The sequence below is a fragment of the Quercus suber genome, unplaced genomic scaffold, assembly GCF_002906115.3.
Source record: "Quercus suber isolate HL8 unplaced genomic scaffold, Cork oak 2.0 scaffold_598, whole genome shotgun sequence".
Classification (NCBI taxonomy): domain Eukaryota; kingdom Viridiplantae; phylum Streptophyta; class Magnoliopsida; order Fagales; family Fagaceae; genus Quercus; species Quercus suber.
In genome coordinates this window covers 441,149-449,337 of record NW_027070042.1, presented here as the reverse complement: position 1 = coordinate 449,337, position 8,189 = coordinate 441,149, and the positions used below count along the sequence as shown (strand labels likewise).

At 37.5% G+C, this 8,189-nt stretch overlaps 1 pseudogene; it reads left to right on the top strand.

The window, feature by feature from the left end:
- The first annotated feature begins 1,576 nt into the window (after positions 1 to 1,576).
- LOC136063934 (ethylene-responsive transcription factor 3-like) lies at positions 1,577 to 4,694 on the top strand (annotated as a pseudogene).
- Positions 4,695 to 8,189: the final 3,495 nt, after the last annotated feature.

Here is an 8,189-nt window from a genome sequence, read left to right as displayed (position 1 = left end):
TGAGGATTCATCGATCCCAATTGCCCGGCAAAATCCCTTCGCGGTTTATTGTAATTGTAGCGGTCCGACCGCGAATCCCTCCTCTCCTGAGAGATAACCTTGTCTTTTCCCTTGCCCTGCTGCTGATCTTCTTCAACCCTCTTATACTTCTCTATGCGGTCCATTAACTGACGCACGTTTGCAACCGGTTTGCCAGATAGAGACGCCCTCAAACCGTGATCAGTAGGGAGGCCGAGCTTGAATGTGCTGAGGGCCATTGCATCATTGTTACCTTCCACCTCATTGAACATTTCCCAGTACCTATCTGAGTATGCCTTCAAGGATTCACCTTCCCGCATGAATAAGGATAGCAGGGAAGAAACAGGTCTGACCGCTCTTCGGCATGTAACAAAACGGGAACCGAATGCCTGAGTGAGTTCTTTGAAGGAGTTGATGGAGCCTGCCTTCAAACCGTCAAACCACCTCATGGCCACAGGCCCTAGACTGGAAGGGAAAACCTTGCACATCAGGGCTTCGTCTCTGGCGTAGACAGCCATCCTTTGGTTAAAATGACTCACATGCTCCACGGGGTCAGTCTTACCATTATAGATGGTGAACGTTGGTTGGTTAAAACGCCGAGGGAGTCTAGCCCCCTCTATCCTGCGCGTGAAAGGCGACTCAGATATCTGGTTCAAAGCCCTGTTCATGGCATCGTTCTCCATGTCCTCGTGTGATGGACTTCTACGTTGTCTCTTACGATGGGATTCCTCCTCACAAGTGTAGGACTCGCTGGCTGGTGTTTTGGATTTGTGCTGATAAGAGACATCTCGCTCATCATCAAGATCATCCTCAGAATACGAGGAAGCCCGTTTCCTCTTTGCATGGCGCAGCTCTCTCTTTAGTTTTTCTATTTCCAGTTGCAAGTCGCGGTTCCCCTTTGCATGGGACATGTGAATTCCGCTCTGCGATTGGCCCTGGCTAAGGCGCACTGTGTGTACGCTACCCTCACGATTTTGCCTTCCCTCCAGGTTGGCGAAATGGTCCATGTGTTGGGACGCCCTGGATTCTGCTTGCTGTTCACCTTGTCCCGCCATCATCAACTGTTGTTTTCACTCTTGCACAAGCTCTTCCCACAGACGGCGCCAATTGTAGGGTCAGTTTTTGCGGCCCAAGCCCAAGGAGGTATGGATTTGGAACCCTCTGAGCCCAAAACAATAAATTTTGTAGAGAGTGGGCGAAAGGGCTAGGCAAATAATGAAAATGACAGTATTAAACAGCAACACCAATGAGAGAAGTTGAATTAATGTGCTCTCGGACTAATATGAGTACTCTGTCCGAAGAGAAGTTGTTCATTGATAATCAAGGGTTACAATTGCTGGAGCTACAACCATCTAAGGTACCCTTTCTCTCTCCTGTTTTTCGATCCCCTTCCATCAGAGGTACCCTTCCCTTATATAGCATTACCTTCTTACATCTCCTCCGTCCACTTGTTCATCATCCAGGCATCCACTCGAGTACATGTCCCATCATCCCACCTTTAGCCTTATGTGAGTGGCGGTAGCTGAGAAAGCACCGTTCAGGTGTCCTGTCCACATAAATGCGGCCAGAAAGGTAGGTACAGGGCATTAAATGTGGTGGTTGAAGTACGCCTCCTTGATATTCCCCTGTTGCTGTTATCTTCATGTGTGTTCGAGGTTCCTCTCCCTCCTTACACTTGTCAAATAGATCACTTGAACCTCCCATACTCGCGTTTGATCAAACCTCTTCGGATCCGAGGACTCATGACTGCTCGGACGTATGAGCATCTCCTCGGATGGTATACGTGTTCGTCTCCAGGCATCCCCCATTGGCGTGGGCTTCCGACTGAAGGCTTCATCTCCTCGGATGAAGAATGTTCCTCTTTTAGGGCCTTGGGCCGAATAAGCTGGGCTGGGTTTTTCTCCCCCCACACTTATTGAACATAATTTGCCACTTCATCTTGCATGTTGAATAAATACCCTTTAAATACATTTTAATATCAACAAATGCAAATGTAACTAAGCCCTATAATATGGAGTAATGTTTAACTTCACTCTAAAAGCAAGACAGAGTAAAAATTTATTTTTATTATAAAAAAAAAAGAGAATTTATTTTTTGGCTAGAGAAAAATGGTTAGGAGGGGAGAAAAGAGTAAAAGTTTATTTATCCTCAATTTGATGGTTTTATTTAGCGAGTCTAGGTCCTTTGGCTTTGGATGAGTTAATCATGAGTTGAATTAAAACAAATTGGATTCTTTTGTATTTAGCCTTTGCTTGCTTTCTTTCATTATTTGATTAAATATTCTTATGAATAAATTGGCGCCAGATAAAAGGTTTTTAATTTTTTTTATCCCATTAATTCTCAAAAGAATTAGCAAAATGAGTTGTTGAGTAATGTAGATAATTATCAAAAGAAGGTGAAAAAAAACAAAAAACAAACAATAATTTTTCCCCCCAAAAGGTGAAAAGAAAACGTGCATAATTAATTTAATCGAGTGAGTTCCATGTCAAGTTTGGCCTGGCCAACATCCTTGAAAAGAAAAAAGAAAAAAAAAAATCTTATATACGATAAAAATATCTGTCCAAATCCAATGGTTTTCCATATAAGACTAAGCCAATAAGGCAATAATATCCACATCTCAACCACCTATTATTACATCACCAAATCAAAACCCAAATTAAAACCCAAAATTATATTTTCACCGCACAAAAATTATTAAAGATACAATTTTTAACAGTATGTACATAAAAAAAAATATTAAAAACACAAATTTTTTAACAATTTACTATGATGACAAGTTTTAATTGAAAAAAAAAAATCAATCGCACAAAACACTTGGTCGTCTCCATTTTAAGATTAAAATTTTTAATTTTCACATCTATCAATATATACGATAACACAAGACACAACTATACATTTAATTTTAATTTATAATATTTATATTTTAATTATAAAATCGATTCATAAAAATTGAGATGATCCATTTTCCTTTTTCCATTGTCACATGGATATACACTATTAGTAGTTTAGTACCATATTATTATTATTATTATTATTATTATTATTATGTATTGATCTTAAACTCACTTTTTTTTTTTTGGATGTACATGTGATTGGTTATGGAAAAATCTATAGCCCAAAGCTTTTGGCTTGGTGATATTTTCTCTCAAAAAATAAAAACTTGTTTCACCTAAAACCCTATACATGGCCACGTACACCCCCACAAGAGAATGAAAGGGACGTGACCTAAAAAGCAAGAAGCATTTCTCAGCAAAAAAATTTAATAGCAGTGGACAATCTTAAATATGTTAACAAGGACCCTCCGGTCATTTCACTCATCCCTTATTTTTATTTTTTAAAGTTAATAAAAAAACGATTAAACAAAATATATAAATAAAGCAGCAGCAAGCAATTGAGTCCGGGTCGGTTTGTGGGGGCGAGAGAAGGTAGAGAAATCGAGAAAGCAAAAGAAAAAAAAAAAAAAAAAAAAACAAAACAAAACAAAACAAAAGAAAGAAAAAAAAAGCCATTACCAGCCAGAGAAACCCACACACCCCCCAAAAAAAAAAAAAACCAAATTTTATTATTATTTATTAATATTTTATTTTATTTTGTGTGTAGAAGAGAAGAGAAGGTGCGCTCTCCTTGTGTTTGTGCCATCCATCCCATCTCCACATCCAGTTCTTTCTCTCCCACCATATCTCACACCTTCTCTCTCTATCAACTCATTTCATTTCACAAAACACACTTTCTCTCTTTCTTTCTTTGTGTGTGTGTGTGTGTGTGTGTGTTTTTTTTTTTTTTTTGGTTTTTCATAAACCATGAAGAGGGGAGAGGAGCCGCGGCTAATAAAACACCGGCAGCAGCGGCGGCGGCGGCGGTACCCACGGCTGAGAAAGAACAGAGATATAGAGGCGTAAGGAAGAGACCGTGGGAAGATTCGCTGCCGAGATCAGAGACCCGTGGAAAAAGACGCGAGTCTGGCTCGGCACTTTCGATTCAGCCGAAGACGCCGCTCGCGCCTACGACGCCGCGGCTCGTAGACTCCGCGGCCCTAAGGCCAAGACTAATTTCCCTCCCTCCTCCTCCTCCTCCCCTAATATTCATCACCAACAACAACAACAACAACAACACCTTAACCGCACAGCCAACTACGGTCCGCCGTTTTTAGATCATCATCGGTTTTATGACAACGAAGATGGAAATGATGAACAGCATCAGCATCAGAATCATCAGAGGATGGTGATTGATCCGCAGAGGCCGACGTGTAGCGGTATGAGCAGTACGGTGGAGTCGTTTAGCGGCCCAGGCCGACTCCGCAAAAGGCGCCGCGGCCCATGGAAGCCGTTATGGATCGCCGGAAAAAGCACCATCCGAGGACTCCTCCCGTCGTTCCTGAAGATTGCCACAGCGACTGCGACTCGTCGTCTTCGGTAATCGACGGCAACAACAACAACAACAACAACATCAACGACAACGACGACAATGATATCGCGTCGTCGTCTTATTCTAATTTGCTGTGCCGGAAAACACCGCTGCCTTTCGATCTCAATCTGCCGCCGTTGGATTTGGATCACGACGTTGACTTTGTTGGTGATGATCTCAACTGCACCACCGCTTTGTGTCTCTAATTTATTCTCCATGATTATTATGATTATAATTATGATGATCAATGATTTTTCTTTTTTCTTTTTTAATTTTGTTGTATCTCTTTTTTTTTTTTTTTTTTATTAAATCCAAAAAAAAAAATGAAATTTATGAGATAAAGATTATTATAAATTGATGATCTTAAATTTTAGTATAACGGTTATGCTCACTTTGTGTTTATTTGATTTTTTTTTCTTTTTTCGGTAAAAATAGGTAGTCTACGTGGTGCTAAAACTTAGTTAAAATTTCTATTTATATCTGCTATTTTATTTTTGTTTTGTTTTTCCTTATATTTTGGGTATGTTTTATTTGCTTCAATATTGGATGGTTGGTTTAGATCTAGAGTGATCATATAATGTGAGATCGTTAACAATGAAACCCATATTATCTTCTTCTTCCTTCTTTTTTTAATGGAAATGTAAAGAGAATTCAAATGAGAAGTGTTAAAATTTTGTGTTAATTGTTTGAGAAAATAAGCGTCCATTTTGTCTGTAATTCCCCTTTTTTTTTCTTTTTTTTTTTTTTTTTTTTTTTTTTTTTTTTTTTTTGTAGATACATAGGATTTGAATTTATGCGCTATTCTTTACTCTTAAGACAAGATTTATGAATAGACGAAATTTGATTTAGGTGCCAGTAATTTCAACACGAGGAACATTGATGTTTGATCCGTTGGTCCAATCTTAATTTTGACATGTTTCATACCATATATAAGCTTGATTTTTTGGGTTTATTTTTTTTTAACTGGGTTTTTGTGGCCCTCTAATGTGAAGCCATGTGTGTTTGCTTGAGTTCAACGAATTGAGGGTGTGGTGTGAGTTCACCTATCACTTCACTTCCCTCTTGTTGTTGCTCATTTTTGAACTTAGAACTTGAACTTGGACTAGATAGGAAGAAGAGCCAGATGGACTTTCATGGCATTTTCCTTTCTTGTACTTTGGTGAGTGTTACTCGCACATGGAGATTCTTTTTGTTTGTTATTCTTTTTCTTCCTTCTTTACAGCTTTGGCTGCTGGCTAGAAATTATAAATATGATGGTTCAAGGAGAGTTCCTGGAAGGAAATATGCACATTCTTTTTTATTTTATTTTTTATTTTTTATTTTTTTGCTTCTGAAAATATGTCTTATATGTGGGATCTGTTTGACGTTGTATTCAGGCAATGCTTAATGGTGAAAGGAATAGTTATTAGTTATCTAATTAAACAAAAACTGAGTAGTTAATCTTTATTGGTGGTTGTTTTTTAATGGCTTTGTAGCGAATCCATTGTAATGCTTCATAGTGATTACTTCTTTATCCACAGGCCTTNAGCTAGTAAATCATCCACCATATCAGTGTCACCTTCAACGACTTCATGGTTCTTCTTCTTGTTTATGTGATCATCGATGATGTGTCGATGAATCCGTCGAGTGACCGACGAGCCTTTTCGAGCCTGGTGTTGAGTCCTTGGGGATCAGCCCAGCCAAGCCAAGGAATAAAATCAGCAATATTGAAAGCTCCAAAACAACTAGAGAACTCTTGCAATATCGCAATGAACTCGTCTTGTCCATCGTGTGACAGCGACCCAAACGCGGCCCTGTATATGATATTCCTCGTCAGTGAAAACACAAGCTCGCCTATGTTCACAGCTTTACCAGTGTTGGCCGCCACGTCTCTCACGGTCGAGTCCACCTCGTCTCGAACAGACTCCATGACTCAGCCCTTTTGCGACTGAACAGTTTCATGACACAAAGCTTACGCATCTGGCGCCAGAAGGGTCCGTAGTGAGCAAAAGCCATGTCAGCTCGATCATAAGTAAGGTAGCTGATGGCTATGGTGTGCTGGTCGATTTGAAAAGATGTTGTCTTGAACTTGAAGGACCTGTCGAGCCACATCAGGGCTCGACACAGCTACCATGTGCAAGTACCCAATACGGAGGTGAAGAATACCACCAAATTGCTTAGCCAATTTGCTAGTCCTCGATGAGTTAATTGATCCATCAAAGACATTTACCGATAATTGGTAACCCTTTAGGTCCTGGCGGATATGGCAACCTTCGACGAGTTCGAAATACTAGACCCAATAAGAATAGTAAAGGAATGGTGAATAAAAGTGTCATAGGCAAAGGTTGTAAGCTTGTAGAAGAGAATCCATTTTTTTTGTTTTTTGTTTTTGTTTTTTTTTTTTTGTTTGGGGATAAGAATGCAACTCTAAATGTTGCTAAGTTGGAGAAATATTATGGGTCTTATATAGTAGTTCGTTTTTTGGGAGGGGGGGGGGGGGGTGGGGTGGTTGGGGGTACCACTTTTGAATGATTTGGTCACGCTATTAGTTTTTAGAGATTTCGTGAGAGTATTAGTTTAGTAGTTTTCGTATCAAAAGAAAAAAAAAAGTTTAGTAGTTTAATATTTGTTGTTTTGATTGATATATTTTAGAACAAAGGATGTAATCAATTCAAATAAATTGAGGTAAAAACTAGGACCATTTAGTAAACGAAGAGCGGGGATTTTCACACCACCGACTGGGCTTGGAGTCTTGTAGAGGTTTTTTATTTTATTTTATTTTATTTTATAAATTGTCTTCTCGAGTCTACATGTTTAGGCACATATACACGTCTATTTCATGTGAAATACCGGTGTATAATACTATAATGTTTTCATTATTATGTTATTTAAACTAATGCGATATTAGATCATTTTTAGATTTATATAGTAACTTAGAATTAAAATCATAAAATGAATGTATTTAAAATGCAGATGATATATACAATTTTTTTTTTCTTTTGGATAGAGCGATGTACAGGTAAATTTTTTGATACACTTATTCTTTGGAATTAATCCCAACGATACTAAATTGTAAGAATTAATACCTACATAATTTTTTTGTTTAGAATAACTACCTCAAACCTGAGAAAAATAAGATAGTGACTCAATTCAAATAAATTAAGGTAAAAACTAAGACCATTTAGTAAACGAAGAGCGGGGATTTTCACACCACCGACTGGGCTTGGAGTCTTGTAGAGGTTTTTTATTTTATTTTATTTTATTTTATAAATTATCTTCTCGAGTCTACATGTTTAGGCACATATACACGTCTATTTCACGTGAAATACCGGTGTATAATACTATAATGTTTTCATTGTTATGTTATTTAAACTAATGCGATATTAGATCATTTTTAGATTTATATGGTAACTTATAATTAAAATCATAAAATGAATGTATTTAAAATGTAGATGATATATACAATTTTTTTTTCTTTTGGATAGAGCGATGTACAGGTAAATTTTTTGATACACTTATTCTTTGGAATTAATCCCAACGATACTAAATTGTAAGAATTAATACCTACATAATTTTTTTTTATTAGAATAACTACCTCAAACTTGAGAAAAATAAGATAGTGACTTCCGTGGAAAAACATTAAAGAAATTAATTCTGAAAGCTTAGAATGTAGGTTTAAATTGAATTATATAGCTCAACTAATTAAGTAGTTGTATCTATCGAATCAAAAAAAAAAAAAAAAAAAAAAAAAAAAAAAAAAAAAAAAAAAAAAAAAAAAAAAAAAAAAA